At 43.3% G+C, this 25040-nt stretch overlaps 2 long non-coding RNA genes across 2 annotated transcripts; one reads left to right on the forward strand and one right to left on the reverse strand.

Moving 5' to 3' along the window:
• The first annotated feature begins 459 nt into the window (after positions 1–459).
• Positions 460–9876, forward strand: LOC309860313. Its single transcript, XR_014309310.1, has 3 exons — positions 460–538; positions 3751–3845; positions 8897–9876. It is a non-coding gene; the product is annotated as an uncharacterized lncRNA (long non-coding RNA).
• A 949-nt stretch (positions 9877–10825) lies between these two features.
• On the reverse strand, positions 10826–14533 carry LOC309860315. The gene is made up of 3 exons (XR_014309311.1): positions 14448–14533; positions 13164–13252; positions 10826–10988 (listed from the first exon to the last, which is right to left on the reverse strand). It is a non-coding gene; the product is annotated as an uncharacterized lncRNA (long non-coding RNA).
• Positions 14534–25040: the final 10507 nt, after the last annotated feature.

The following is a 25040-nucleotide window of genomic DNA, read 5'->3' on the forward strand; positions in this document are numbered from 1 at the left end:
TTTTAGAAATTATATTGTGTTTTTCATCTAAGGAGCTCAGAATATTTTATATCAAATCATACCTGAAAGTTAATCTTGCAACTTCCCTTTGAAGGAGAGCATATTTTAAAAACATTTAAAACGTATTATGAGTTTGGGGCGCCTGGGTGGCTCAGTGGGTTAAAACCTCTGCCTTCGGCTCAGGTCATAATCTCAGAGTCCTGAGATCGAGTGCCACATCGGGCTCTCTGCTCAGCGGGGAGCATACTTCTTCCTCTCTCTCCGCCTGCCTCTCTGCCTACTTGTGATCTCTATCAAATAAATAAAATAAAATAAAATAAAACTATAAAACGTATTACGAGTTCATGAATTGTGTTTGAAAAGACCATGGGCGGGCCTTGTTCCTGGTGATGAAGTCACTATATTTGCTTTCTGATGTCACAGAATTTCCATACAACAGTTTAAAGTTCTGAGCATAAAGACACCTTGCTGTAGAAATGGAAGAGGCATAAAGGCTTACAGAGAACAATTATATAACAAGATCAAATTATTGAAAGGGGTAAGGAGGTGTGAGCTGCAATCTTCCACGTGACTAACTCATTGGCTCTCCTTTCCAATTGGATCTCTTCTTTCCAATTAGGAATACTTCTGTATTAGGCTTTGCAGACTTTATTTTTTCTTTTAAGATTTTATTCATTTATTTGACAGAGAGAGAAATCACAAGTAGGCAGAGAGGCAGGTGAGAGAGAGGGAGAAGCAGGCCCCCCACTGAGCAGAGAGCCTGATGCGGGGCTCGATTCCAGGACCCTGAGATCATGACCTGTGCCAAAGGCAGAGGCTTAAACAACTGAGTCACCCAGGCACCCCTAGGCTTTATACACTTCTTGAGAGATTTTTGTTTGTTTTAGTTTTAATCTAATTTAACTTCATCTCATAACATCATACCACTGTTTTTCATGATTTACTCATTCATATATTCAATTCATTTAATTAATATTTATTTATTTTTTTTAAGATTTTATTTATTTATTTGACAGAGAGAAATCACAAGTAGATGGAGAGGCAGGCAGAGAGAGAGAGAGGGAAGCAGGTTCCCTGCTGAGCAGAAAGCCCGATGTGGGACTCCATCCCAGGACCCTGAGATCATGACCTGAGCCGAAGGCAGCGGCTTAACCCACTGAGCCACCCAGGCGCCCCATTAATTAATATTTATTGATCATCTACTATTTGCCAGGCATAGCACTGGGCGTTAAGGATAACGTGAACAAAAACAGTCCTCGTCCTCATGGCTTCTCTAATCTGATGGGCAAAACAGATAACAAGAACACTGCATACATGAAATTATGAACATCACAGCCATGAGAAGGGCGACACACCTTTGTGGAAAAGGCACATGAGAGTATATGAAATGGGAAATGAATCTAGTTGAGGTCAGTTCTTTCCCTCTCAGAATGTTTCCTCCAGCATAGATACCATTCCTCTTATACTTCCCATCTCAGCAGCACCTCTTAGATCCCAGCTAATATATTGAAGAGAAAATGACCCATTAAAAATAATACCTTTATTAATTACATCATTATTGCTTCTGGCTCTTTTGTTCCAAAAGACAAAAACAAAAAAGGTCACTTTTAAAAAATCTAATTTCCATTAGTAAGATGTATTTTTTAATTTGAAGAATGAATTGGTTTCATTAAATGATACATGAACATGCCCCTGTTTAGGGCATGGAATTCTAGGATGAGGGCTTCCTGGTTTAGCTGATGCAGAAGACAGGTTTCTTTGCCCTCCATCCTTCCCCACCTGTATTCCCTCTCCCTTCGCTTGTCAGTCTGATGACACCCTATGTTTGCTGCTGGATTGGGTTCCCCATTGTATTTAGCTCATTACCATTTACCTACATGTTTATTAATCAGAGAGTGTGGTCCTTGGACAAGTGTGTGGACCGGTGGCTTCGGTGTCATGTAGGTGCTTGTTAGAAACGCAAAATCTCTGTCCCCACCCCAGACCTACTAAGGCAGGATCTGCATATAGAAAAGATCCCCAGATTTTTTTCTAAGCACATTAAAATTGAGAAGCATCATTTTATCCCTATTAGCTTCCAAGAATGTAAAATGGACAAGGTCATTCCTGCCCGGCCCACCTTGTTCACAGCTTTGAATTAAAGAGGCTCTGAGATTTCAAAAAGCAAAACAAAAGACACTTTCAAGAGATAAAAATGCTATGTAACTATTAAACATCAAATTTAACACTATTTATTTTCACCTAGACAAGCTGATTTATTAAACCTGTTTTAAGAGGAAACAAAGATTACTCCTGATCATTAGATGGACTCTGTTCCTATAAAAATTTGTTGCACTATCTTAAAATACCCCAGCGTTCTGTTCTGTTTTGTGTAATGTATAGATCAATGATCCTTGCTGCACATGAGAATTTTCAGATGTTTTTTCCTGAAAATCCAAAGCCTGAGTCCTACTCTCAAAGATTATCTGATTCAGTGGGTCTGTGGTACAGCTTGGACAGATACACTTTTTAAAGGTTCCCCAGGTAAATCCAAGGTACTGCTAGGGTTCAGAATCCTTGACAGAAATAATAAGAGATGAAGAGAGTTAGACCTATGTAATAAACATAGAAGTAGCAACTGCAATGGTTTTTAGGAATTCATTCTACAAGAATATGTATGCAAAGATGTATGTGCACAGAGCCTTGTTGCAGCATTCTTCTTCTTTTTTTTTTAAGATTTCATTTATTTATTTGACAGAGATAACAAGTAGGCAGAGAGGCAGGCAGAGAGAGAGAGGAGGAAGCAGGTTCCCCAGGACCCTGGGATTATGACCTGAACCGAAGGCAGAGGCTTTAACCCACTGAGCCACCCAGGCACCCCTGCAGCATTATTTGTAAGAACAAACGTATGGGAAATGATTTTAATGTCCATCAATTAGCAAATGATCACGTAAGCAGGACGCGTCCGTATAACACAATAATACAATACTGTGCTAATGTTAAAGTGAATGAGGAAGACATACCTCCTGCCATGAGAATATCTCCAAGATACATATTATGAAAATTTTTTAAAGTTACCTAACAATGTGTGATAAATGATCTCATTCATGGGAAAAAACAAGTGTGCATATATATACATACATGGATATGTCACTGTTTAGAAAGATCACTGAAGGATACTTACCCATCTGCCGACAGTGGTTACCTCTCGGAATAAGAATGGGTGGTTAGGGGACTTACCACTCTGTAAACTTCTAAATATTTTACAAGAATGTATTCATGTGCTCCTTGTGTAAGTACTCAAAATACATTCCAGGGCTGCTGGCTGTCATACCATCTGTAATCCTGGATAATCGACTATTTAAACTAATTATTATTTTAATATCATAATCTTGAATATAATTGTACAATAAATAGTACAGTGGCTGACAAAAAGAAAACAGATCTATAATACCCACACAACACAAACACGGCTGGGACATAGAGCATTTCTGGTATTTGACTTGTCACTTCTCAACTCTGACATGACTGGAATTATGTCGTTCGGACCCCTCAAGATCTCATCCCATTCGATGTTCTACTTGACACTGACTCTGAGGACCGCTCTAGTTCCTTGAGTTAAGAACCCCTCCAGGCAAGCGGATCCCACTTCTAGAAGGATCTCTATATTAGCATTCTGTAACTTCTCCCTTGTCCAGCCCTAGAAATCATGAAGGACAGAAGGCCGCCTACAGCTCAGCCTTGCTGAGAGCCAGGCCTCCTTCATTTTAGGTCATCGGGAAGAGCGGGCGGTAGTAGGAAGGCTGTGCGTCCTGTCTCGGGAAGAGTCTCCAAGCTGGCTGGGACAGCTCTTCCTCTTTGAAATGGTGAGTAAGCCCTGGAAGTGTGTAATGAGAGAAATTGCTTACGAATCTGTCCCTCTCGGCCCCAAGCCACTTCTCGCTCTCTCAGAGAAACAGGAGGATTTTACACTAATAGCATTGGGATAAAGTCAGCGTGGAGGCCGCCTGACAAAGAGCAAGCTTCCAGCCCTGAGTGGGGCCCTGCTGACAGCTCCTTAGAAACTGTCTCTCTCCCGAGCCCCCTTTCATTACTTCAAGTCCCAGAATCTGACAGAGTTTGATGGGGAAAACAAGGCAAGAACATCCCCTGCGGCAACCAAGTCCCCACCGATCACTCTGTGTCTGACAGACAGGGAGAGTCGATGTCACCTACAAAATGTCTCCCTCACCTGAGCCGAGTGTGCCCTAACGAGCCCTGTGGGAAGGATCCCAGCAAGACCCACCTACCCCGACTTAGACTTCTCTGGAAAGAAAATTATTGTAACCAGACAGTTCCTGGAATCCAAATGCCCCCTCTAGTCCCCAGAAAAGTGCGTAACATCTCAGGACTCCAAGGCAGCTACGCTTTGATTTACGAAAGTCTTTTCCCGGGTTACACCCTCCATGTGGTCTTTGAGAGCTGGGGACCGTATGAGATCTGAGAAGTCAGTCTGCAATTCCGAGCAGAGTGTCTGGAACTCCAACCTTGCCAAATTACCAGGGGGTGGGTGTGAAGAAACCAAACGCCGCTGTGCTTCAGACTGTGGTGAGAAAACGTGCTGCGGGCTCTCCGACAGTAAATTCACCTCAGAAAGGGCTCTGAAGTTCGTTTAAAATACAGATCCTGGGGGCGCCTGGGTGGCTCAGTGGGTTAAAGCCTCTGCCTTCGGCTCAGGTCATGATCCCAGGGTCCTGGGATCGAGCCCCGCATCGGGCTGTCCGCTCCGCGGATAGCCTGCTTCCTCCTCTCTTTCTTTCTACCTGCCTCTCTGCCTACTTGTGATCTCTGTCTGTCAAATAAATAAATAAATAAAAATCTTTTAAAAAAATTAAAAAAAAAATTAAAAAAAAAAAATACAGATCCTGACTCAAAAGATGGGGGGTGGGTCCAAGGAATCTGCATTTTACAAACTCTCTAGGGGAGTCTGGATGAAGGTGATCCCGGGACCCCACTTTGAGAAACACTGCTGCTACCGTGCCAGCACCTCTAGCCAGGGCTCATAATGGCACACCTCTTGGCCAACAAGTGTCAGCAGCTCTTTCCTTTGGAAGTGGAGCCAACTGTCTCTAGGCTTCTCCTACAGGTACCAAGAGTCCCCAGAGGCCACTCCCAGCAGAGAGGCATTGCCAAGATCCATCATTCAGAGCCTCCAGTAGAAGGCAACACTCAACAAAGAGCTGCTGAGCCCCCCACTGCCACATGGTCCTAGTAGCTGATTTGAACCAACTGATTTTTATTAGATCACGGGTTTTTTGAACACCACTGTGCATCGGAATGACACAGGGCAGCTTGGTTAAAGTCCACGGACCCAGGCCCCATCTCAGAACCACCCTCAGGATGGAGCTGGATGAAGTGGTAGTTTAACAAGCTACCAAGTGATGTAGATTTACTCCAGAGCTTTCTTTTCATCTCTAAGAAAAGCATCATAAAATTCCAGCCATGGCACTGCAAAAATTGAAATCTAAAACACTAATTTTTAAAAAGATTTATTATTTTAAAAAATATTTTATTTATTTATTTGACAGAGAAATAACAAGAGAGGGAACACAAGCGAGGAGAGTGGGAGAGGGAGAGGCAGGCTTTCCGCCCAACAGGGAGCCCGATGCGGGGCTCGATGCGCGGCTTGATCCCAGGACCTTGGGACCATGACCCGAGCAGATGCTTAACAATTGAGCCACCCAGGCATACCTATTTACTTATTTTAGGCAGGGGGTGAAGGGGCAGAAGGAGAGAGAGAACCCCAAAGCAGACTCCCTGCTAAGTGCAGAGCCCAGAAAATTCAGGGCTCTGTCCCAGGATCCTGAAATGGTGACCTGAGCCAAGACCAAGAATTGGCCACTCAACCAATTAAACTCCACTCAGGTGCCCGGAAATCTAAAACATTATTAACACTGAAAACAATTGGTTCTCCTTCTTTGCTCTTTTAATGTCCCTAATAATTTTCTACCCAAGTATTCAAATACTTTCCTAGAGGAAAATAGCTACTAGACTATATGACTTGCTAAGTACCAATATGCTGTGGTTTAAGAAAATCTATACTCAAAAATCCAAACTCAAAAAATCCAAAAGATTTTTATCATGACAAAAATATAGTGATAAAAACTAATATTTATTCATTTCTTACTATTTGCCAGGTCCTCCTCTAAGCATTTTTTGAATGTTAAAATAATGGGGCACCTGGCGGCCTCAGAAGAGCATGGGAGTCTTGATCTCAAAGTCATGAGTTCCAGCCCCATATTGGGTGTAGAGATTACTTAAATGAGTAAATAAAAGCTGAAATGTTAAAACAACTAGCATTTATTGACCATTTGCCTTGCAATGAAAAAGATTATTTCATTTGTCTATCATTTCACTTAAGCATATTAGATGGAGTAACAGAAAAGGACACTGAGGCACAAGCAACTTAATTTACTTGTCAGACTTTGCACAGCTGTGAAGCAGTAAGGCTGTCTTTGAATCCAGAGACCAATTCTTAACCATTTTATCACCTTGTTCATGTTAATCATAATAGTGTTTTAGTCAACATATCCATCATAAGGCTAGTAAGTGCCAGTATTGGGGGTTATGTTCTAAGTACACAGTGACAAACAAGACGAATACGGCGCTTGCTTTCACAGTGTCCATAATCTGCTGAACAATCCAAATGGGTAAACAAGTTATTCATTGCAGTGCGAGGAGCGCAGTACCAGGAAATCACGGGTCAGGGGATAAGACACACAGCCTAGTCCTGGAGGAGTAAGGAATAAGGAAGTTTTCTCATGAAAAGCGAGGCATGACTGAACATCTAGAGGATGAGTATGATGAATTGGCCAAGAAAAGAGAAGGTGAAGGGAGAGTCAGGGCTGAAGAGAGCGGCTGCGACAGGCCTGGTGTTGAGTCCATGATGCAGTGCGTCAAGGATATGAAAGTGATTGATACGATGGGAGCAGGGAGGGACGAGGGCATCTGTGAACAGTGAAATTGGAGAGACCAATCTGAACCAGATTTTGAAGTGTTAAAGGGTGTCAGTGTGGGGGAAAATAGGGATCCGTTTAAACGTGTCCGTAGGAGCATGGAGCTGAGGGGAGTGATTTGGCCTCAACCGTTGACTTGTGAATCACAGGGAGATCGTAACACCCAGGGAAGGGAGAAGCCAGAGACCTTGGGATCACCAGCCTTCTGGGCTGGAAAGAGGAGGAGCTCCCAGAAGAGATTCAGGTTGTGGAAAACAATGAGATGTGACTCAATTTCCCCAAGACCACAAAGCTAGGAAGTGGCAAACTCAGAATTCAAAATGTCTCTATCTTTCCAAAGCCACGGTCTTGACCGTTATATCTCTTAAATATTGTTTTCCTTTTCTACCTAAAATTATGGTTGATATAAAAAATTTTTATTTATACATATTTTTCCAGTAGCTCATTTCTACCAAACAAAGCTAAAAACAAATAAACAAATAAACAAAAACTTGTCAAGAAATTGGTTTCCTGGATCCTTGAATTGAGTTAAGGAAGCAAACTCATGAAACAGGCTTCTCACTGCCGCCTCGTCTCTTTCCTGGTGTGCCCCACCGTATCTTTGGCTTGGATATCCCTTCGTTCTACCGAAGAATGTCTCCTAAAGCATAGCCATGTATAGCCCATGGGCAAAGGCTTAGGATTTCTCTTCAGAGGTCTGCCTGTGTGGCACCAACGCACTTGTACAAATCCAGGAAACATTCAGGCTTCCGGAATTCTCCAAGGCACAAACCAAACATTAGTAATAATCTTGTTCCCGACCACATGTGTGTCTTCTCCAAAAGGCAGATTAACGAAAACTCTGGCTGCTTTAGTTAACTATTTATTATTTTATTAAAGTAATCCATATATATATGTATATATATATAAAATTAAGTGCAGAATATACAACAGTTCAGAAGTTATAGAGTGAAAATAAACTCTCACATTCTCCTGCCTGCCTGTCTCTTCCACTCCATTGCCTATAACCCCATTCCCAGAAATACCACTGTTAACAATTCAATATATATCTCTATGTGCATTCTTCTACACCTATACAGAGTTCTTAAATGGAAAGGATCATATTATCTCTCCGTAGACCCCCCCACACGTGAAGGTGCCGTTCTTTTTTTAACCCGTTCTCCACTGATGGCTATTTGTATTCTTTCTGGGGATTTTTTGGCCTGCTCTTACTCTACAGAGCATGAGGGCCCCTAAAAGAATGTTGTTTGGCCTCAACTTTGGACCGATCATTTTTCTGAATTTGCCATTGTTTGTCCTTACATTTCCTCCCTTTTTGAGCTTGGTGGATGCTTCTCTCCTGCTGTTCCTTCTAATCAGACTCCTACTCAGTGTAAGTTTTGTTTGCTGCTTTAAAGATCTCCTTACAGAGTCTAGGACACTGGAGGAGGTAGGTTCAGCAAATAAACAAACTATTTTCCTAACTTTACATTCTTATTGTAGAGGATTTTGGAGACACGGGAAAGAGTTCACTTGTTATCTGGGAATCAGCTTCAAAATCTCCTTAGGTTTGAACTGCGCTTTTCATTTCCTTTCAAAGAGCACCCCAGACAGAGTTGGACTGACTGTATTTAAAGTGAAGGCATAGCCTACAACTTCCAAGAGATTTACGTCTTCTACAGTGTGTTGGGAAGCAAAATTAACCGAGGAAACAATTAGAGTGCAGCTGAGTGTTAATTATGTGATTATGTGTTAGGAGTGCCTGGGTGACAGAGTTCAGGGAAGACAGAGCTGGCAGAGTTCTCTGCCTTCAAGGGGAAAGCTCTCGAGCTGGGATAGGAGGCAGGAGATGACATTCAGAGAAGTCTAGGCAGAAGGTGGAAGGCTTTTCAAGTACCTGGTAACAGTTCATACTTTTTTTTTTTAATCTGACCCTTTTTTAGTTTTTGTTTAGGATTTGCCGACCCACGTGAGAACCTTAGCTTGACGAGGGCAAAGACCATGCCTTGCTCACTCCTGGATCCCTGGTTCCTGCAACAGTGCCTGACACATGGCGGAAGGCCCATGGGTACAAGAACTGACGAATGAATGAGCACATGACCCTAGGGTGTGCAAGGAACTGTGGGAAGAACGGCCTGTCTGGGAAGAAGTGTGTGTCCTTGAGGAGTGGGGGACTCTCCAGCAGACCAGCAGATGGGGCACCTAAGTAGGCCTGCATGGGATTCAAACCACGGGGCAGGTGAACCTAGCTGAACAGGGTATGGGCACCACTGACAACTGCCAAGGACGACTCTGTATAGAGTGCAACAGGGGACTTGAATCTGAAATTAAACTAAAGCACAAACTAAACAAAATTGTTCTGCACTGTGCTTGGTCAGCCAACAGCTATGCTTAAAAAAGAAAAAAAGATCTGTTCAGTTCTTGTTAAGAACACAGTAAAATGTTAATGGGATCACAAGACTTTTATGAATATCTTCAATGATCACCTTCACCTTCAAGCAGATAGGTTCATCGCCTCATATTGAACCAGTTATCTACTAAAAACTATCTTGCTGTTGTCGTTCACCCATAAGCTGTTGTTCTGTAGATCTTTTCTGTCTCATACTCGCACCATTGATTATTGGACCTAAATGCAGTGCCTCACATTCATGGTACATCCTATCTTATTGATTTTAGACTATCTTTCACCTTATGGAATTCATTTTAAACCTTGATCCTATCATTAATCACAGTATTCCTCTTAGCTGGGTGTAATTCATATGTGTGATCTGCAATCCCCCAAGGTCTGGGATGCCTGGAGGTAATTTCAAGAGCTATAAGGAGGGGGGGGGTGTCTACCAGAGGACACACCACCAGCCAAGTATAAGAAAGAAAGATGTATTCACAGACCTGTACCCCTGGGGATAAAAATATATGTTTATGAAAAATAAAAAATTAAAAAAAAAAAAGAAAGAAAGATGTGCGGCCCTATGACTGCAGATACGAGGCACAAAACGGTGGGGGGGGGGGGGAGTGTGGGCCTGGGAGGGAATAACTGCTAGACCTCCCTCCAGGTTAGAGCAAACCGAGTCAGACTCTCCAGTGGACGCAACCCACAAAGGGTTTCTTCTAGGAAGAAGCATTTTAGAAGTAAAAGTTGGTGGGGGGAGTAGCTTGACCTGTTTTGAAGCAGGCAGGGAGGGGAAGGGGCATTTTGGTCCCTTTGGAAGCCAAACTGGGGCAGCAGGGTGAGAAAAGGATGAGCTCCTCCCTCCCTGCTGGGCGGGCTGCTTTGACTATTCTTCCCCTCCAGCTCTGGCCAAGAGATCCCGCTTTCTATGTAGGATGCTTCTCCCCACTTAGTCACCCTGCAGGTTTTTCGCTGGAACTCTGCATCCCCGAGTCTCCTACGCGCCTCTCCGGCACTCCCGCCTCTGCTGTAAAAATCAGTTCCTACTGGCTTCCCTCTCCAGTTAAGGGTACACGTTCCATCTGCTCCCGGCTCGCACACCCTCCCGCTGCACCGCTGCCCACTCCCCTGCCTCCCCCTTCCCACCCCCTCCCCACGAACGCTATCGCCTCCAGCAGCTCAGGAGCACAGATGTTTTCACCCTGCCGCGGCAGCACACGGGTATTTTCCCAGTGTCTCTGTGTGTCTGCTCCAGGCACCGTCTCTCTGGGGAGGGAGAGAGTAAATGTTTTCATTCCAAACCCTCAGGGTCAGGTCTTGTTTGTCTAAACTGTGTTTGTTGCTGTAATTATCAGATTAGCTGATCTCTGGCAGCAAGTTGGGGGTCGCGGGGGGGGGGGGTGTGGAGAAGGGGGGGAGCATTTAACCCTTTTGGGTTGGTTGCTGTGCTTGGTCATGGGAATCCCTTTGGGGGGCAGCAGTCATTTTTCTTCTAACCTGAACGATTTGGCTAGAATTCTTTTTTGCCAGCCCTAAGAGGCCTCAGGAAGTCTCTGTTAGTCCAACCATCCAGTGGGCTCCACCGCTGGGATCCAAAAGGCATTTAGCAGAGACGCGCGGGGTTGAAAGGCCATCTCTCCCGGGATCTGCTGGGAAAAGAAAGAAAGGGAGCTTAAGGAGGATCCGGATAAGTAACTCAACAAAGGGTATGGGTGTCTCTCAGGCGGAATAAGGAAACCAGGAGTATGCGAGGGATGGCTTCAGCTTGTCCACCCACCTCATTCCCCCTAGCATAAATACAATGAGACTACCGGGCCCCATTTAGGTTTGTTTTGGGATTCTCTGTTGTTCTGAAGAATATCAAGATCATTTTTCACCACCGCTATTTAAAAAAAAAAAAAAAAAAGACAACAACTCAGCAGTCTCACTGGTTAAGCCATTCCCAAGCCTTTGTCATCAGACTCAAATGGCTGGTCAAGTTAAGGCTTTCTCATCTGCATCTCATCTCATTCAGCACCACTGAACTCTCTGGTCTCCAAAGATGCCGTAGACAGAGATTGCTCTCTCCTCTCGACACCACGAGGAACAACTCTTTTGCATTTTTATTATCTTTTACAAACGAATAAATCTCCCCAAAAGTAGTGAATGCTCTTTGAGGACAAGAACCCTGCATGTTGGTCACCTGGTTGAGGATCTAAACGCATCAGTAACAAGTGCTTAGTCAATTCCTGTTGATGGCATTTTTCTAAATGTTCTTTCCACTTCTCACCTCTGTTCCTTTCTGCTTTGTGTTTGATTTATTTTGTTAGTTTGATTGTTTACGAATCACTTATTCCTAGAGTGGTCTTCCAATTTATGTTCATCAACTTAGTTCCTCCTCTTCATTCCAAGTACACACACACACACACACACACACACACAGAGGGATAGAAGGAAACTAACATTTACTGAGCATCTATATACTCAGCACTATGCAAACGTATGCTGCGTGCTCTCCAAATATCTTGTTTGAACCTCACATTGGTCTGTGAGAGAAGTGCTGTTACATGGAAGGAGTGTTAAGTCACATGCATGAGCTTCCACAGTTACAAGGGGGATGATGAAGATTCAGGCCCTGATGAGTGTGACCCTAAAATCCATACAAATCCCATCTTTCTAGTTAGGAAGTGGAGAAAAGTGCAGACAATTTAGGAAAACACACTTTTGCCCAAAACCTAATTAAAAATCAACCAATCTGTCTTCAGTACTTTTTCCCAACAAATACAACTATAATTATATCTATATTAAAAAATAAATGAAACTCAAACCCAATAAACATTTTGAGCAATAATTCTGTACAATCAAATAGTTTGGGAATAGCCTTAGCATTAGTGATAAGTTGAATTTGGTTCATCTGTCCCTGTCCATACCGTTTATAAAGCAGTCATTATTTGAAGGCAACTATAATTTTAAATTGTTCTATGTGTCCACGCGCTGATGCACCAAACTCATTTTAAAAAGAGAAAGAAAGAGTGAGCAGCTGCTAGCATAGAATATTCCCATGTCCTGAGAGCACAAAATCTTTCCTGTCTATGAATGCTGCCAGACCTTGTTCCAAATGTGGATGGGACAGAGGCTCTTGGGAAGAAATGTTCACAACCAGAACGGGACAAGAGTTTCCATATTGTGTTCCTGGGCTGTCCCAGAAGCAAAATTTAGATGGATTTCCATGGAAACAGATAGCCAGGGATCCAGCTTACTTTTCTCCTGCCAGAGAGGTGTCCGTTCGACATGCAGCCAGCTAAGACACTTATCCATCTCCTTTTCTACCCAAAGGTCTCCTCTCCTCTTCACTGCTGCTTGTATCCTTCACCTTAAGCCATCCGAGGAAAAAGATCCAGAAGATCTTGAATAGTTCAAGTGAGCTGTGTTTGTCAGTTGTTCTGGTAGAAGCCAATGGCAGGGAGGTCAAAATGATTGTTTGGTTTCCCAGCCAGAAATCTCACTCTTACTTGGGAAGAAAACTCACTTGGCTACGTTAGAAAACTTCTAAAGTAGACTGGGAAATGAAAGGAGAGATGCTACAAGGGCTGAAAAGGAATTCAAAGAGGGGTATATTGTAAAAGATAAGAAGGCAGAAAAAATAGAAAGGTGATTTGAGCACCTTATGGCAGAGTCCTCAACATATGGAAAGCAAAATGAGGCAGTGTTTGAACAAAAGAATCTCAGGTTCATAAAATACCTTACTTGATCCTGGATCTGAATGGTGAGCTTGTTGTTATTAAGACCTTTAAGATCCCTTTCTGCCACTAATAGCTGTGTGACCTCAGTAAAACACTTACCCTCTCTGGGATGTACCTGTAAAGTTGGAGCTTGGAGCAGATGACATTGAGATGCCTTCTCTCGTTGATGTGCCATTACATTCTAGACCCTTTTAGGAAAGCAAAGAGGAGAAGTTATTTAGAGAAATCAAATTTTCTTGATTTCATGTATACAAAATGCTTAGAATAATGCCTGGCACGTAGCAAGTGTATAGATGTGTTAGCTGTTACTACTATGCCTGATGATGAGGCCGATGAGAATGAATCCAGGTGCTACAAACACTTTTTTATCTCCCCCATCTGTAAATTTCAAAAAGACAAACAGCCCTGTACTCTGATAACTTTAAAGCCCTTTCTCTTGCAAAGAACTGATTGGAGGGGAATGACCTGTGGCTACTGAGAATGAAGACTAATTGTCAGTCATGGAGGGATAGTTTGCTAAGCAAACCACCACCATAACCAAACATGAGCATGTTTTCTTTGAAAATTCAGCTTTCTTACTTGGCCCTCAAAGCGACCCAGGCTGCCTTGGAAACTAGTGAGTGTCCCCTTCCCTGGATTCAGGGATGCAGAAATCAGGTGATGCAGTGAACTACACTGACTTTGAAGAAGCTCTCTGCCAAAGCCTCTGTAATTCCAAAGCAAAGTCAACCAAGAATTACAAAGTTTCCCAATGCTTGTGGGCTATAAAGTAGCTGAGATTGGGTTTCAACCAGAATATCTCGTCCCAAACAAGAATAATATCAATGGCATAGCACTGGCCTGGCATGATTCATGGAACACGGTCCCAAGCAAAACTGTAGTTCATTCTCTCTTGTCAATGCTGAAACTGAAAATTGAAAGCACTAAGGGAATAACAGAGCCACACAGTAAGAGAAGGGACAAACCCAGAGCTCTGGATTTTTCCTAGCTCTTTCTCTCTATGAAGAGATGGACTTGTCTTGGGCTGAAGTTGAGTGGAAACTCGTCTGTGGCGTTAGAGCAAGATGAATAGCGGGTAAGACAGAAAAGTAAATAAATAACCAGAACAGAAGGGCAAAAGGGCAGGAGATAGAGAGTTGAAGAGGCAAAGGGAGAGAAAATAAGGAAGTGAAGGGACATTAAAAAAACAAAAGTCTGTGCTCGGAATAAAAGAGTTGTAGAGAGACATTTCATAAGGAAGAGGGGTTGCAAAGAAAGATGGTAAGATGCGTCAGGTACTAAGAAATCTAAGCAGGATAGAGTGATTGGGGTAAAAAGAAATAAAGAAGTCTGTTATAATTTAACCAAGTTTATCTAGTGAGAGTATACAGAGGTGACACTCACTGTCTGTGCGAAAGAAATTCTTAGCCAGGAACCTCAGGATCGGGAGAAGAGATGGCCTGTCTGCTGCCAAGGATCTCAGCCTGTGCAACACAACACTGGTCCGTTGTCAGCACGGTAAGCTTCTGAGGAGCCACCTAAGAGCCTTAACCCTGCCTGTCTCTGGAAGGCTCTCTTCCTCCCTCCTTTCACCTCTCTCCTGTTCCCTTCTTTTTTTTTTTTTTTTTTAAGATTTTATTATTTGTTTGACAGACGAAGAGCACAAGCAGGCAGAGAGAGAGATGGGGAAGCAGGCTCTCCGGTGAGCAGAGATCCCGATGCGGGGCTCGATCCCAGGACCCTGGGATCATGACCTGAGCTGAAGGTAGAGCTTTAACCCACCAAGCCACCCAGGCGCCCTCCTGTTCCCTTCTTGACATCAGTTACCATCCTCACTGACTCAGGGGTAGCGGGGTTGGTCAGGAGAACCTTTAATGCCTTCCAACCCTATGAGTCAAAAATTCTCCATTTTTTGCTTTCATATTTCTTTCTTCTTTCTATTGATGCTGTTGCCTTTGTCAGGCTCTGGGGTTCAGGGAATAAGTGAGGAGAAGCCTGGGGGCAGGGACAAATCACATGACCGCTGAACTGTACAGCTATTGCTCAGCTATCACTTTTCTTCTGGCAGAAAAAAGCTAAAAGAGTGGATTCCAGAAAGATTGCTTGTTATCAGTTATTAGACACCCCTAGAAGCGGAAGCCATGTTTCCAAACAGGTAATTTATTTTATTAACAACAATAACAATGAAGAACTAAGTAACTTAACGAGTACTTAATAAAACCATAGAACCTGCCCTTGAGGGGCTCCCAAGCCAGAAGTGGTAGCCCTAAGTCTTGACAGTTCCATAGTGCTCCATAGACAGTTCCATAGTTCCATGGTGCTCATCACTGCCCGGTCTGGAGCACCAAGGTGCTGGGTGTGGTGCTGAGCTGGCGACAGTCATCACGGTATTTCATTTTCAGGACAACCCAGTGAGGCAGGTGCTGTTGTCATCCCCACTTTATGCATGAGGAAGTGGAAGCCTGAAGATTAAATGATCCATCTGTGACAACCTGTGACAGACTGGGATTCGAACTGTGCTTGGAGGCACTTTACTAGACTGCCTTCCAGAGTCCCCTTTCTGCATCCACCAAAATCCTTTGACTGACTCAAGATTGACTGCAAGAGGAGTGAGGTCCCCAGATGTATCTCACTCCTATTTCAACACTCATTTCGAGGATTCACGCTTGAGAGCCACTCCCATGAGCCCTTTCTCACTGTTCACCTGTGATCCAACCTGCTTTAACCTGTCTGTGTTTTTACCTGTCTGAACCCGCAGATGCCCACACTTAGGGATCCTTGGCCCAGGTTCCTCCCTCTCGCCACCCCCCCCACCAATCCATCCACAACCCCAACTACGTCAAGCCTTCCCGGCAAAGGTGATATTACCCTCAACTAACTGCACATACCTCTGACCTTTGGGGCTCCTACTGGTTGCCTGTCCTCTTCATAAATTAAATTAATGGCTCAAGGAACATAAACCTCCTTCAAGACATGAAGGCCTGTTCTTGAGAATGTTGTCCTCCAATCCAAGGCATGGTGTCTTCTTTACAAGTACTTTCTGGGGGCGCCTGGGTGGCTTAGTGGGTTAAGCCTCTGCCTTTGGCTCAGCTCATGATTGCAGGGTCCTGGGATTGAGTCCTGCATCAGGCTCTCTGCTCAGTGGGAGCCTGCTTCCTCCTCTCTCTCTGCCTGTCTCTCTGCCTACTTGTGATCTCTCTCTCTGTCAAATACATAAATAAAGAAAATATCTTAAAAAAAAAAAGACAAAGAAAGAAACAAGTACTTTCTGCCCATAGCAAAGTCCAATAAAAACCTCCGCCAACCATAGAAGACTCAATCTCACAAAACAGGCTGAGGGTTGCTGGGGGGAGGGGGGGGTCGGGAGAGGATGGTGGGGTTATGGACATTGGGGAGGGTATGTGCTATGGTGAGTGCTGTGAAGTGTGTAAACCTGGCAATTCACAGACCTGTACCCCTGGGGATAAAAATACATTACATGTTTATTAAAAAAAATTTTTTTTTTTAAAGATTTTATTTATTTGTCAGAGAGAGAGGGAGAGAGAGCGAGTACAGGCGGACAGAATGGCAGGCAGAGGCAGAGGGAGAAGCAGGCTCCCTGCCGAGCAAGGAGCCCGATGCGGGACTCGATCCCAGGACGCTGGGATCATGACCTGAGCCGAAGGCAGCTGCGTAACCAACTGAGCCACCCAGGCGTCCCTATTAAAAATTTTTTAAATTAATTTTTAAAAAGTAAATTAAAAAAAAAAAGAAAACCTTCACCTGGGCTCTCTGCTCATTTCAAATTTGAAATCACTAGCTTTGAGAGATCACCCACAAAGCATTCATATAACCAGGATTGGGGGAATAACAACTATTAATACAGTGATTACAAGTCACATTATTAGTTTTATGTCCTCTAATAATACTTTCTTAGCCCAGTTTGAGGATTACAATTGTCTGAAAACAAGAATGTAATATTAAATATTATAGTTTAGACTTTCATTTTGTAAGATCAACTTTCCCATTCCTCCAACCCCCCCACAACCCTGCCTTCCCCACTTCCTCCAGGCATCCAAAATGGTACAACCTATAATCACAGGGCCTAGTATCCTATAAATACTCAGTAAATATTAACCAACTGCTGTCTAAATGAATTAATCTATTACCTGCTGGTATAAATGCTTTTCCTGTCTCTTGAATTCAAATCATTTCCTCTCCTTTCACTAACGCGGGCATTCATGCATTCAGTTCAAACACTTGTTTATTTAGGGCTATCATGGCCTCCACGAATGTGCCGCTTCATCACAGTGCAAGACAAGATGAGAACAAATACGTATATGACGGCCACTGTGATGAGGAAATGGAAAGAAGGGGGCCCCTGACCACCCAGACCTGCGTTTAAAGGCTGCCTCATCGGTGTAATAGGGGCACTGACACCTAGAGCACAAGGTCATGGATAACAGTGACCATTTGGGGATGTTACTGAGTGCTGTGTGTATTTACCTCGTCAGTCCTTCCTGCTACCCAATATAAGAGGGAAATGGGATGTGGAGCGGTGGAATGATTTGCCCAGCATGACATCTCACCGCCAGCGGTGGACGCTGCTGGAACCTGAACATGCTCTTAACTCTTCCTTACAACACCCTGTCTGCAGGCATGCCCTCACTCTGTGCTGCTCTCACACCAGCGCTCAGTATTTTATTTTGTTTTATTTATTTATTTTTTTAAAAAGATTTTATTTTATTTATTTATTTGACAGGCAGAGATCACAAGAAGGCAGAGATGCAGGCAGAGAGAGGGGAGGAAGCAGGTTCCCTGCTGAGCAGAGAGTCCGATGTGGGGCTCGATCCCAGGACCCTGAGATCATGACCCGAGCCGAAGGCAGAGGATTTAACCACTGAGCCACCCAGGCGCTCCAGCGCTCAGTATTTAAGTTTCCTTTACCATCACCCCCCACCCCACCCAAAGAAGACAATAGGTTCCAAGTATCATGTCACTTGAATGCTGGAGAGATGTGAAGGTTCTGGCTCTAGGAGCAATGGTCCATTTGGCCCCTGGACCTACTGTTGGCCCAGGAAGGATGAACGAGTCCGAATTTGGCTACCTTCCCCTTGAGGAGATCTGGGAGTGCATATGGGGCATAGAACTACAGCCGGATCAACCCTGAGCCACTCTGGAAGGACTCCTTCACATCATGAAAAAGGTCCCCCTACAGTCAGGACATCTACTTTGATGGTTTTATCTGTCCTGATTGCAATTTGGTTTGGTTTCATCTTAAATTCACAGTAAACTTTTGTGTTTTACTTTACTTTTGACAAATGTTCTTGTTTCTCCTCAAAAGAGGGAGGAAGGGGATCTGTCTCTACCCAGGCTGTCTCAAGGTGAGGACGGAAGTGTCCTTTGGGTTAGATGTGGTGGTGGCTGCTGGAGAGCTGGGCAGGGGGAGGGAAGGGCGCCGGGAACTGGGCAGCGAGAGAGGGGAGCCAGGGGAGGTGAGTCAGAAAACTGTGATGACTCCTCTCTTACTGCAGGGGATCCCACTGCCAGCTCTCATGGGCAGGCTTCCCAGTCCCCACAGAAGGTAGTCAGTGCTCCCGGGGGTCGGAAATAAGATAGCTAATGCCTTGGAGTAGAAGGAAAAGACAGGGTGCAGGCAGTAGAGAAAGAAAGACATTCCAAAGCTTTGGAGCCAAAGACACCACGTGTGAGATTTGATTCAGTTACCTAAGCTCTCTGGGCCCCTGTGTATAACGGAGACGATCCCCCCACCTTTCAGGGAGGTTGGGCAACCCGGTGCAATTATGTTCATAAAGGGCCTGGCAGGGGAGGTGCCCCTTGAGCAAGCACCTAGGGGGAAATACATCATTCGTGCTACAGCCCAATAAGTGGTACAATTTGGCTTTTGCTGAATCTTACCTAAAATGGTGTTAAGCAAAAATTAACTATTTGGGAAAGAAAAAAAGGCTGCAAAATTTTGAACTTTGTTGTTGGAGAGAGGAAACATGGAAAGGCACATCTTAGAAAAGAAACTGCATTGTAAATCTAGAATGAAATCTAGAGTACCTCAATGGAAAGTCTTAATTTAACCATTAAAAAAAGAAGTCCAGATGCCTGAGGTGGAAAACCATTATGCTGGCCATTCAAGTAAGATGTTAATAGTAAGAACAGAAAAGAGGTTTTTGGTTTTTTTTTTACCTTTTTAAAAAAGATTTTATTCATTTATTTGACAGACAGATCACAAGTAGGCAGAGAGACAGGCAGAGAGAGAGGGGGAAGCAGGCTCCCACCTAGCAGAGAGCCCGATGTGGGACTCAATCCCAGGACCCTGGGATCATGACCTGAGCCAAAGGCAGAGGCTTTAACCCACTGAGCCACCCAGGCACCCCAGAATAGAGATTTTTAAAGAATGATGGTGAAGATAAGGTTAAAGAAAGGAAAGCCCACATGTGACTCCTTTTTTAAAAAACTGTGGTAAAATACGTGTAACATAAAACTTACCATCTTAACCATTTTTAAGCATACAGTTCAACTGTGGTAAGTACCTTCCCATTGTCACTGAACCCACCATTAACCACCACCCATCACTGAGCCTCTTCTTCCCACACTGAAACTCTGTCCCCATCAAACACTAACTCCCCATCTGCCCCTGGCACCCACATTCTCTGCCCATCCCTAGGAATTTGGCCACTCCAGCTACCTCATAGGTGGAGTCATACTGTATGTGTCCTTTTGTGTCTGGCTTATTTCACTTAGTATAATGGGCTCCCAACTCTTAAGTTACAAATATCTATATACTTAGATAGATAGATAGTTATCTAGACATAGATATAAAGATATTCTGAAATCATTTGCAAAGTGATTTAAATAAACTCAAAACACAGATCCTACCATGTGGGCACAATAAAATGCCAATTTCCATATGGAAGAAAAATGCAGATGGCTCTTCCCAGACCTGGAGGAAAGAGTGGATGCTGATGAAATGTGGACCCAGTGAAACCCCAAATGCAGTTTTGGGGACCAGAGACCTCTGTGCCTTTCTTAAATTCCTTTTTGTTGCCACAACATGAGTCCAAAGGAGAGTTGACCATAATATTCATAGCATTTCCCTTTATGTGTCCTGTAGGGTCATTATTACTGCTTCCTAGAATGGTCATTCCAGCTGGTAATCAGCAGGCAGATGGTCAGTTAAACAGATCATATTTACTAAGAACTTGCTATGTGCCAGCCACAGCCAACAGCTTAAAGTGGACAGTTTTAAAGAGGAAATTATAGTGAGCACCAGAGTCACCTCCCATCTTTTCTCCTTTCTTTCCCAGATTATGAAACAGTTGTGAAATTTAGAAGGGCTGAGTCTTCCTTCAGCTCTTGGAATGAACTTTGGTTTAAGTGAATCAGTAAAGTCCTTCACACTGGCCATAGTGTGATTGGTTTAGGACTTGGTCCATGCCATAATTATAGCTAATGAGACATGGTCACGGAGGTGAACCGAGAAGCACAAAGTCTCAGACATCCCACGCTGAGAAAATAAACAGTCTTAGTATGAAGGTAACACTATGGACATCAAAGTCCTTGATGATGTGGTTCAGGCTCTACATCACCTAATCCTGAGTCTTACCCTAATTTCCCTCCAGGTATCTGGGCCAACAAATGCATTTTATGGTTTAAGTCCCTGATTTGGATCTTCTATTACTTACGACCAAAATCATCCTAACTGATCACTATGGACTGAATTGTGTTCCTTCCAAATTCATTTACTGAATCCCCAAGCCCAATATGATGGCATTTGAAGATGAGGTCTTTGGTTAAGATGAGGTCATGAGGTAGAACCCCATGATGGGTGTAGTGTGCTTATAAGAACACACAGCAGAGGCATGTGGGTGGCTCAGTGGGTTAAGCATCTGCCTTCCACTCAGGTCTTGATCTCAGGGTCCCAGGATAGAGCCCCGAGTCAGGCTGCCTGCTCAGCCTGGAGTCTGCTTCTCCCTTTCCATCTGCCCCTTCCCCCGCTTATGCTCTCTCTCTCTCAAATAAATAATAAATAATAATATATAATAAATAATAAATAAATAATTAATTAATAAATAAATAAAGTCTTTCTTAAAAAGTTGAGGGGTGGGGGGAAACAGAGCAAAGAGCCTTTTTCTCTCTCTGCCATGTGCAGACATGGTGGCAAGGCAGCTGTCTGTAAGCCAGGAAGAGAGCCTCATCAGAAACTGACCACAACAGCCCCATAGCTCTGAGATGACTCACAAGCAAGCTGCCCTTGGGCTTCTCTGAGAAGGACAACATCACTTAAGTAAATGCAAAGGACAAGAAGAACAAGGAGGAGGAGGAGGGAAGAAAAACAAAGGAGGAGAGGGAAGGAGGAAGAGGTGAGAAGCAGTATGATGGAGGACAGTTCATCTCCCTCCTTCCCAGCAGAAGAGCAGAGAGCAAAGAAAGAACCATCAGAGTCTGAGGCAGGGCCACAAAATGTCCACATTAATGCCAATATCTTCAAAACCTTGTATTTTTATCATAAAAAGTCATGCAAGTTCTACATTCTACTTCATAATGTGTCTTTACATTTTTTATATCAAAATGTTTCCCCTAAAAATCTCAAGAAGTGTCATTTTATACCAAATCTTTGAAACAATCTCCTGGCCCTGCCCTGTCTACTGGCACAGCATACCCCAATGGGAGTAGCATAAATGCATTGAAAGGGCGCTGTCCTCTGAGTTTTCTATTCTGGATTCTCTTTCCAGTTCTTTCCCTTCCTAGCCAAATACCTGGCAAAATCACTCACCTTCTCTAAGCTTCTCTTGCCTCCTAAGTTAAAGGGAAAATGACATCTTTTCTGCCTTTCTCACAAGGCTGGCAAGCTCCAAGGAATTACTGGAAGAGAAAGGATTTGTGAGACCACAGCACTCTGACCCCATGGCCTGGTAGGGTCATATTAGTATTATTCCAAGACCATTTTGGAAGTTTCCCCAGCCCAGACTAATGCATTCTTGGACCAACCTTTCCTGTTCATTCTGATACTTGTTTATCCAATTCTTGCACCTGTGTTAAGAAGTGGAGTACGAAGAGCAAAAAGAATGAGGAAGAGCTACTTATAACCAAGTTGCCCAAGGGGATAAGAGAAAAGTCATCTTATTCTCATTCTTGACCTGTCTCAGTTCTCTGCATTTCTACATCCTGCTCCTTTATTATGGAATCTCGGGTTTCCCTACTCAGTGAAATCCTGAGTCTGTAGCCCATGCACTTGCCTTATGAACAAATTCCCTAAGATAATAGGGTAGAGCAGGAAAAACAAGTTGGTTTCACCTTCAACACCAACTCTGATTAATTGGTTGCAAAAAACACTGCATTAAGAAGTAAATTAAAAAAAAAAAAACCTCTCAATGGGAAAGATTGTAGAGACTGATTAGAGATGCCTGCCACAGGCCCAGAAAGTGAGGACAACATTGGGCTCTTCCTGGCCACCCCTGGTTTATAGGCTTACAATGAGACAACTCTTAAATAGGCAGCAAATATCGAAAGTTGGAAGGTTCCCAGAAAAATCTCAAATGTGAGGGTTTTTATCCTTGGGGTCTGGGATCCCCGGGGCATTTATAAAATCAGAAATAATGACTTGCGCCTTATTTTTTAATAGTATGAAAGGCTCCTTGTCTCTGATGGGGTTTACTAGGTTAATTAAATGTCAAAGTTTCTTTTCTTTTGGGTAGAATAGGATCTACTCTCTCCACTAACCCTAGGTGTATCATACTAGTCACTGTGTCTTAAATTTGTTGAAATTACAGACAATTTTGGAATATCATTGGTTAACTTGACAGCCCAGCATTGAACCCATGAGTAATTGCACACATGAATAGAATGAAGACCTAAGATAAGTGACTGCAGGAAATAATCCTTAAATTAAAAAAAAAAAAAAAAAAAGCTTAGTGATTAAGAGGAGTTTGGGAATCACTGTTCTAAAGAAATCTGACGTCAGTCTTAATGAAACTACTTCAAATCCTACCCTATATTTCTGGGAACTCAGATTTGGATGACTCCATGAGTTTATTTCAAAGTATCTATTTCTGGGGTGCCTGGGTGGTTTAATTAGTTAAGCTTCTGCCTTTGGCTCAGGTCATGATCTTAGGATCCTGGGATCAAGCCCCCAACTGGTCTCCGACTCTTTGGCAGTTTGGCAGTTTGCTTCTCCTTCTCCCTCTGCCCTTCTGCCTGCTTGGGATCTCTCCCAGGCATGCAAGGACGCGCTTGCTCTCTCTCTCTCTCTCTCTCTCACTCAAACAAATATATAGAATCTTTAAAACAAAAACAAACAAACAAAAACCAAAATACCTACTTCTATCTTAGCATAGAATCTTTAAAACAAAAACAAACAAAAACCAAAATACCTACTTCTATCTTAGCATGTGTTACTTGAGATTTTTTTTTTTTTTAAATAGCAAATAGCTTTCATTAAACAATTAAATAACTTTTTGTTGGGGAATTCTAAAGGGTTTGGCTCTGTGTACATGCACTCCATTTAAGCTTTTAGGAATTTATTTTACCACTTTGGTACTTTCGGTTTGTCTGAAAGCAGGCCTTCTTGGCTGAAAGGCCCAGATGGCATTTAAAAGCTGTCAATTTCTTTAGGCAACTAGACTTCTGGCTGAGTAGAGTGTGTTTGTTTAGGTTTTGGTCACGTCCTTTTGTGCTATAAGAAGCTACACGACATCAATAAAAGATGTAGTAATTAAATATTTTTGGATTTCCTTATTCTGTTTTATTTTTTCTAGCTTTCTTTAGGGCCCACCATTTATTTCTATATTCTGAGTTTTCCTCGCTAATGAATTCTTGCATTTTAAGCAGGCAAGGGCCTGCAAGGTGGGTAACAATGTCAGAGAAACCCCACCATAGAGAGTGACATGCTCAGGGCTGGGGTGCCCTTCAGGGGAGTTGAGCATGGAGGAGATTACAGGCTCCTGGGTCTCTCCTAAAAGCAGTAATAAGGAGCCTCTCTATTGAGACTTCCCAGCTCCACTTTTTTCCTCATTCTCTTAAAATTTTCCCTTCTCACTTTGCATTCATTCTCGTTTTTTTTTCCTCATTGTGTTCCTCTTCTGCCTCTCCTTTTTTTTCCAATTTTCCTTCCATTCTCCTGCTTTCCTGTCCTCTTCTTTCTCTCTTCTCCCATCCCTTCTTTTCTGTGGAAACCATTTTCCACTCACGGCATCAGACGGTGGTTCCTAAAGTATGTTCCACCGAGTGCTAGATCCATGACATGCACTGTGGAAAATAAAAAAGATGAGAGTGGGGGCCAGATCTGCGCTTAAATATAAAGCTTGGAAACCATTACCTCCCCCTCCCTGCAACACACACCCCTTGGAGCTTCAGCATCCTCCATTAGCATTGTACAGGAGATCTCCTCCTGTGAGGAAACTGGTCTAACCGGGTTTGTATCACTATTCCCAAAGCCTTCCGACCCCAGACACTCTTCCCTCCAAATAAATGAATTTCGTTCAGGATACGTTTTGGGAATCTTCCCATGGTAGAGCCTCTTTGAGCCTCAAGCTTGCCTGATGTCAAAGAGTCTTCTCTCCTGTCTGAGCCTTCCTCAAAGCCATCACAGCCAGGGTGTCCTTTTCTGTCTGTGCCCAACACGGCAGTCACCCACCGCTGTCCACCACCTAGACCTGAAAAGTTCCATACAGCTCACCTCTTATGTTAAATGTTTAAGGTTGATTCATTTTTGTTTTTTTGTCTAACAGATTGTCAGAGGTGGTTTCTAAAGGATAATATCAACATGGTAACAAGCAGGGGAAGGTTTTGATTTCCTGCTGGTGGCACTGTACATTGGTATAATCATTTCAGGGGGCAATTTGACGATACGTAGCCAAAGTCTCAAGATGTTACTTTAGGGACTTTATCCTAAGAAAATAATTAAGGATGTAAGCAAAGATTTAGCTACAAGGATTTGTTTACTGGAGAGTTGTTTGTAATTGTAAAAACTTGGAAGGGAGCCTGACATCCCACAGTGAGAGTCTG

Source organism: Mustela nivalis, assembly GCF_964662115.1.
Source record: "Mustela nivalis genome assembly, chromosome: 2".
Classification (NCBI taxonomy): Eukaryota; Metazoa; Chordata; class Mammalia; order Carnivora; family Mustelidae; genus Mustela; species Mustela nivalis.